Below are 8152 nucleotides of genomic sequence, written 5' to 3'. Positions count from 1 at the left end.
GGTCTGGAAACACAGCTGGATGGGGAAATATGATTCTATTAGTACTGCATTTTCTCCACGGATAAGTGAAGATGGCAGACTTCAACAGTGTTGAAGTCTGCCATCCAAGACCAACAGCAGGCTGCCTTATTTCTAGATGTAGCAGATCCTGATGTAGTGGATGTTTTGTTTTAGTTTTTTTAACCATTTCAGTTTCTTCAAGCAGAAGCAGTTACCTGTGCAGCATTATTATAAACACTGTAGGAGTTTTGTGTTTCTTGTAAAGATGAAACACAAATGAGAGGTTTTTAACTGTAACTTTCATACAAAATGAAAGCGAAACTATAAAAGTGTTTGGTTTTTGTTTTTTGACTGATCTGAAATTCAGTTGTCAGCCCTTCAATTTAGGGGACTTAACTAAATCCCTAATAAATATCCAGAACAGAGAGAGAAAGAGGGCGTGAGACTTTTGACTTTTTAAAACATTTATTGTATAAATATTAGAAATGAATGATGAAAGTGAAAAAGTATGTGGCCCTCCCAGGGCCTGAGCATGAAACACTATGTCACTGGAGATTGAAATGCCCTCCCCGGATGGGGTTACACATGAGAGACTGACTGACTGATGGAAGACCCAGAATTAGCCTTTGGAAGGCATTTAGAAGTCACTAACAATGAAAGTCCCTGTGTACCTCTCATTAATGCTTAATCCTAAGCATTAATTGCACAGACAAAATGAGTTCAGTTCTAGCACTGCACTTTAGTCACTATAGCAAGGTTTCAGAACAGCACAGCAAATGTAGTCAGTCTAAATAGTAAGGAAAAACTTAAAGTGCAGTAGAGCTACTTCAAAGCTTCCCCAGTGGTCTGGATGCGTGTCTTATTGGCAATTTTATGAACACAAATATTTTACTAATCAGACTCATGACCAGGTCCGTATCTCAGGTAACTTGGCCCCTTCTTTTAGGGCTGGAAACTAGAATATAAATTAGAGTCTGTAATCTACTAACATGAAGGGGTTTTGATCCCAAATCTCATTCATTCAGAGAAACCATGATCTCTTCCCCCCCTGGAAAAAGCATTTACAAATTGTATCCACTGTATTATATTACAGCTGCATCTCTCTGTGTTCTAAGCATCCCCATAAACAGTGATTTACAGTCTAAAACCCGGACCTTGTGGTCTTGTAATAACAACTGGCAAAGGAGAAGTCCATTTTCTTAGGCAGCTATCTATCTTCCATAGCATTTTGGAAGCCAGATCTCAACCAATTAGCTAGATAGAAGACAGTGTACCAGATGTTATCGCATGTGCATTAAAGTAGATTTTTTCATTTGCAGAAATCCCACAAAATCCACTTTTCTTTAACATTGCTAGATTAGTTTAGTCTACACAAGAATCAACACAGGCCATAACAAGAAAGAAGTTATTTGACTGAACAGTTTTACACCCCACCTACAACACAGCTGGCTCAGACTGGTGTTAACCAGCATTCACAATTTTGCTAAATTACATTCTGGCCAAGCTGCAGCTTGGACTCTGTTAAATGCGTCCCTGTAATTGTTAGCGCTCAAAAACATTCACTGTCCTACTGTCTGCTGTCTACTACTATATTCCTTGCCAGTCACTTTTATCAATGCCATAAAAATTGGATTTGAAAAAGTGTGGTAACACAAGCTGAAGGTTAGCACAAACATTTCTTTGAAATATGGGTTCAAATGCCATCTGTGGGGCCAAACTCTTGTGAGCAGAGATGGTCTTCAGTAGGAAAATTTGGTTAGAAAATCATGTACATGGGCTTCCCTGTGCAGTCTTACATGTTTTCTTCACAAGTCCCCTTTTTCAACGATTTCAAGCTCCCCAACCTCCACAACTGCAGACAACAACGTAACAGAAATTAAGCCCATAAGAAACTCCATTTTGGCCTCAGCCATGCATACCAAAACCACAGAAAACCCCCTCCACCACTGTACAACAAACTGACAACTTTTAATACAAAAGCCCAAAAGGTTCAAAATTACAATACATCACAGAAAGAGAGTTGGTGAGACTCTTAGCCTCGATTTCAAGTCACTGAATAAAGTCATGATGCGTTTAGACCTGTAGGGAAGGGATGTCAAAATCTTCTGGTCCTATGCATCTCGCCCAGGCACTTGGCTGCAGCTATGTGAAGGTCTCCTATCACAGCCAGAGCCAGGGGAAAAGTCTGTGGGTCAGACAACCTGGCTCTGTAGACTGGATCTGACCTGTGGTCCTTACGTTTGACACCCCTGTTGTAGGTAAATCTTCATGCTGACAAGAGCGAGTTCAACATTATGCAAATATCGATCTCTTTACTCTCCTAATATTTGGCTTGGAGGAAAACAAGGTGCCTAGAATTAAATCTAGAACATATGCCGACTGACTATGAGCAAGAGGCAAGTGTTTTGCCCATCTTTTCTTAGAACACAGTAATCTTTTGGATCAAGCAGTGTTCCCAGGATTTTAAGGGGATTTATAAACATGCTCCAGGAGTTGGGGGTGGGGGGGAGGGGGTGCTTTAATTAGAGCCAGAGCTGCTCTAATTAAAGTGCCCAGAGCATCTCATGCATCAGCATCCCCATGCTGAAAAACTGCTGCAGGGTTGCTTTAACTAAATCTCAAATGAGCTTTAGTTAAAGCGCCCCCTACCACCATTTTGCAGCACAGGGATGCTGATACACGATACTGGAGTCTGCTGGACTGCAGTAATTAAGTCCAGCAGACTCAATTAATCAAGTCTGCTCTGAAGTGCTGTAATTACAGCGCATCAGAGCAGCCTTGCTGCACATGTATAGGCACCCTTAGATAGCATTTGTGGCCCGGAGCTCATCTCTTCACCCAGGGTTCAAATTACACTTTGAGTCTTTGGGGGTCTGCAAAAAATATTAAACCAGTTCATTGATAAACAAGTCCACCTAAGTGAAGGAGCAATCTGAGTGAAGACCCCGCAGGTTATGATTTTCAAATCTTACAGGGGTCTCTCATCTCTTATGGGGGGGCTAAGCCCCCCCAAGCTCCCCGTTAATTCGCACCCCGTCTTCACCTATAGATGTAGGCGGCCTTTTCTCTCTCTTTCCAAACCTTTATTATTTCTTCACTAGATAAGGCACAGATAATTCTACATAAAGCAAAACTGAAGACCACCACCAAATGTTCTGCTAGTGCTCTTTGCTTCACAATATAGTAGATTTATCCCAATTTTTGCAACTGTTGAGAAAATGATGAATAGCTCATAAATTCACTTAGGCCTGGGTGCTTAACCCCCAACCCACAGGCCAGATACAGCTCATGGAGCCAAGTCACCTAGCTTGCGGAGCTCCCCAAGCATCCAGAAATTTGGGAGCGGGGGAGAGGTGGCGGTGCTAATGGGCACTCCCCTGCTGCTATATTTCCATAGCTGTGGGAACTCCATAGCTCCGTGCAACACACCAGTGTGTGGTTCCACCAGAGACCAACTCTATGCAGGATTTGGGCCTCATCCAGCATGCAGGGCTGAATACCAGTGATTAAGACATCTTAATCAATGTGTTACTTACAATTTTTTCTGTAGCAGGAAACAGAGTAGCTATAAATTATTTTTGTCTGCATATTAGTAGCAAGCAAGAACAGAGCTTTGAATCTGGCAATGTGAAGAACACAAATTTACTTCATACATGAACACATTTGAGGGATGATGAAAGTAAAATGCAAGAGATCAATTTCCCAAGATCCCAGAACACAGGCTTCCAGAGACCATGCCTCTATATGCTTTGGATAGGGGACGAGATAATTACCTGCAAGGACTGCTGTTGCCATGTAGCACCTCAACTCTTCTAGTCCCATTACGTGCTTATAGGGAGGCACTTGCAATTAGTCTTCCTGCCTGAAGAGAAGCAATGTGCAAGGCAGCTGTCCTTTACCTCCATCTTCTGGTAGCACAGCACCCTCACCTCTTTGTCTGCACAAAATACTAAATGTTGCTTCTTAATCTCTACCTCCACACATCCCAGTTGTATGCAATTGTCTGGAGGGTATTGTCCTCTACATGCCTGGGCTGGCTGCTGCAAAGATACTTGTTCAGCATCTACCAGCAGAAAAGTCATGCCTCCAGTGGCACCAGGACATGCCCTTACCTTCTAGTGTTGCAGGGAAAACTATAGTGTACCCTCAAAACCAGATAAAAACTGCAGCTGTGACAGGAGAAGGACAAGAATGAAGAAGTGCAGTAAGCAGCAGCAACTTAGTGCCCAAAGTGGGAAAAGACTAGGGAAATTAAGACATTCACAGAAGGAGCAGCACAACCTTTGTTTATACAGTTGTTGCAGACACTTTATAGTATCTCAGACAAAGGATACAGAGTGTTTTCCCCTTGAGGTATTGCTAGGATTTTTTTTTTTTTTTTTATTTAGAACTCATTTTCACCTGTGCTCTAATACTCCACATTAGTTTGAACTAGAGCTAACAACTGGAGCTACCTCGTGCTTTTTCATAGAATTGAAGCAACATCAAGCCAGTAACACTGCAGTTCACTGGGCACACAGCTACATGAGACGCTTACTCCGCATTAGCCTAATAACACTATGCAGTAGTGTATCATGGCAAAAACTGTGCTAATAGCCTACTGCACAATGTTCTTAGGCTAATGCACTGTGTCACTAAATAACCGTGAACCAGTGCTACTGTGCAGTAACTCTAGGTACTGTGCATTTAGTTAGTGCATTATTAAGGAAGTAGTTAACTAAATAGTATCTAAGGCACATTAATGAATGTGTAGATGCACCCACTAAGTTAACAAATAATGGCTAAAGAAGTCAAATGAAAATGGCTGGTGACAGAGAGGGAGGTTACATAGTGTATCCAGTCTGCTAATTTATAAGGGCAGTGTTTTTCAACCCATGGTACGCGTAGCCCTGGGAGTACGCGAGACACGGGCAGGGGTAAGTGGGGGCTGTGTCTGATGTGCTGGTGCTTTCATCAGTGTGCCGGGGGATAGGGAAGTAGGCCCCGCATAAGCTGCTTTGCCCTGGGCCGTGGTGGAAAAAGTGGGATTTGGCTTGCTGTGGTGAAACAGCAAGTGCCATGTTTGTGAAACCAGACTTCCGGTTTCACTTTTGTTGTCTCGATCGGCATGGGGTACATGTAAGGTACCAAAGGTTGAGAACCACTGTATAAGGGGGTCTCAGCCAATCTGGAGCTGCCAGAGCTTCTGTGGCTTTTAAGGAGCACTTTTCCCTAAGCCACTCATCACTTTAGTTCAATTCCTGGGAACTGACCATAGTTCAGTATATCCCTGGCTGATTTGGGGGTGTGGGAGCGGCCAGGGAGAGGGATGCTCCCTTGACCTCTGCTTGTGTGCCTGGAGGACCGGGGGCTCAGGGGGAGCTTTGCCACTTTTGAAGAGCTGGTCCGTTTCCTTCCACTGGTAGCAGTGGAGTCCCCGGGCAGCCCCCTGGTGCACAGATGCAGGAGTCCAGGAAGCAGGGAACCATGCTGAATTGCTACCAACAGAAGGAAGACAACTAGCTCTTTACAAGTAGCTGAGATCCACCCAGAGCTCCCAGCCAGGGACACCACAGTTAAGTGCCCGCTATAGGGGCTGGGGAACTACAGTTCTGGTTGCATACCAGAGCATTTAATTGCTGTTTAGGAGCAGGAAGGGGGAATGGGGGAGGGTGAGGAGCAGTACAGTGTGGAGTGCCTAGTCCAATCAAACACTAGTTAAGGAAAGCTTGGGGTCTACACACAACACTGAACCAGTCCACAGAGAACCAGTTCAAAATAGTACTTGATTACCCAGGTAAACTTTTGAAACAGTTTATGAAATTTAAACCATTCTAAACTGACTTGAATATCTGGACATTTGGTTTAAACCACATTTGAATCTAAGTGTCATGCCTTTCCGCAGCCCAAAAGAACAAGTCCCTTTCTGAAAGGCAGTTTGGTATACAGTGTCAGCATGCTGAGTGAAAGTGAACTTAATCTTGAGATGATGTCTGTGAAGAGCTGTTCAACAGGAAGCTTTCTGTGAGAAAAGATGGGCTCCGAGCCATCAGGATTGACACACAACAGCTGTAAATCCTTTCGTGTCCTTTTTATTATATAATTGGTATGCATCTTGAATAGTTATTGTACTAAGCAAATATATGTATTACTTTGATCAATTCTGTGTCCAAACATAACAGCTTTAGTAAATATGAAAACATTTTGTGATATGGAAATTGACCAAATTACTCTGCTGACAAATCACCTACCAGTAATTTAACTAGCATACGACAGCAGTATTTCTCAAATTCTTGTTCCTTCTTTCATCCTTGCTAGTGGATTGGGGGCACTAATTGCTAATTTGATACAAAAAAGTATTCCATGGATAGAAGGTTTCTAAACCTTACCTTCAGAAAAGCTGCCCTTAACTGTAAACTTCTTGCAATTGCATTTCATTTTATTGCTGTAAACATGTCCAAGTCATTTTTTTACTTTCAAATAAAAAGCCAGTTGCTTGCTAATTTTTGTTGTGCTTAATGCACTGCCAATTTACATGTGCCATTTCTTGTTTTTAGCTTGAAAGCCTGCAGTACTCCAAAGAAATTCAGAAGTATCTTACATGGCAGGATGGAGCACAAATATGAGCATCACCAATTGTAGCCTGCCAATTTATGCCTAATAAGCATTAATTGCTCTAAAAGCCAGCAATGTTTTTTCTACTTGAAAGGTACCTACCAAGCATGACAAAATAAGAAATCTCACAGAGTAAATACTAGGAATTAAGTCACTGAAACATGCAAGACTTCCCTTTCATTCTTTGGGTCAGACTACTAGTGCAGTTTCTTTCTGTATGTTATAGAATTTCATCTAGAAACATGTATTTGATATGTTCAGCATTGCCAGGAAGTGCACTCTGATGAATGGAAGACTTGTTCAAGTATCAAAATACAAAATTTTAACTATGACTTACATTTGGTTGAATTGGTGCGCGCGCACACACGCACACAATTATTTCTTTAAAAGTCGAAGCTTTGTTTCAGCTAAATCTTCTCAAGCTAGAATGGCCATGAGAGCTAGAAAGCTGCTTTGTAAAAATTATATAAGCTATATTTAATCGCAACTGATCTAAACATGAAATTTCTTGAATTTTAAACAGTGGCAAAGCAGTACCCTGTACCACATTAAAGACTAGGTTGCAGATGTGTCAGAAGTTAACCAGAAAGTTAGAAATGGGGAAGAAACAGAAATGCTTACAGGTGAAGTGACTTCTTTTCTCTTGTAGTAATGCTTTCTTTGTGCTTTACAATTCCTCTTCCAAGCAGCCTGCCTCATTAACATTACCAGTGCAAAACAGGTGTCAAGTTCATGCATCTTTGTAAAGGTAAATGAAATACAGACTGTGAACTGCCATATGACTTAATTGTATTCACACTGGTTGCTATTAACAGCTTATAACTTGATAAATGAACCATGCTCATTTTTATTAAACACTGGCAAGACAAGCCCTTTGCAGTTACAGCGTAACAGAAGAGCTCTAATATGAGGTGGTAAATTGGCACTATAGTCACTATATAACAGAATTACAATGAAGAGCATGTTACACCCCTCTCTTTCTGTAGTGCAGGGGTTAGCAAAGAACAAAAGGTGGTGCTGAAACAGAGGAAGAAAGGAAGCAGAACCTTCCGATACTTCTCTCCTCTTTACGCTAAGGGTGTGAAGGCTTCGCCTCACTTGCCTCCTGTACTTCTACCATTAAAGATGGTCAAAAAACTTCTTAGATCAAAGCTGGGAAGCAACCACTATTCACCTTTTCTTGAACAGGTGGTTTAAGGAACAGCCAACTTAATAGCTTTTCTATTTTTTTAGAGGAGTTTCAAGTATTGCACACAAGAACACATTATGAACCACTACATTCAGGTGACCACTATCAGCCCATGCTCACTTGTATTAAATTTGTAAGCAATAGTATTTTAAGAAGCTGAACACTTCCTTAAACATTAGCTCAAAAAGTTTTATTTTGAATCAACTGCTTACCCTGAAATAAATGCAACTATATACACATAAGAGATTGCACAGACAACACATCATTGAAGTTTTCTTTATAGATTTTTGGAAAAATATAGTAGCCATTCCAAAGCTGTAGTTTTCCAATGAAGATGAATTTAAATGATTCACTTAAATGTATCCAGCA

This window comes from Alligator sinensis, unplaced genomic scaffold (assembly GCF_000455745.1).
Source record: "Alligator sinensis unplaced genomic scaffold, ASM45574v1 scaffold645_2, whole genome shotgun sequence".
NCBI classification, from domain to species: domain Eukaryota; kingdom Metazoa; phylum Chordata; order Crocodylia; family Alligatoridae; genus Alligator; species Alligator sinensis.
This window is presented reverse-complemented; position numbering follows the sequence as displayed.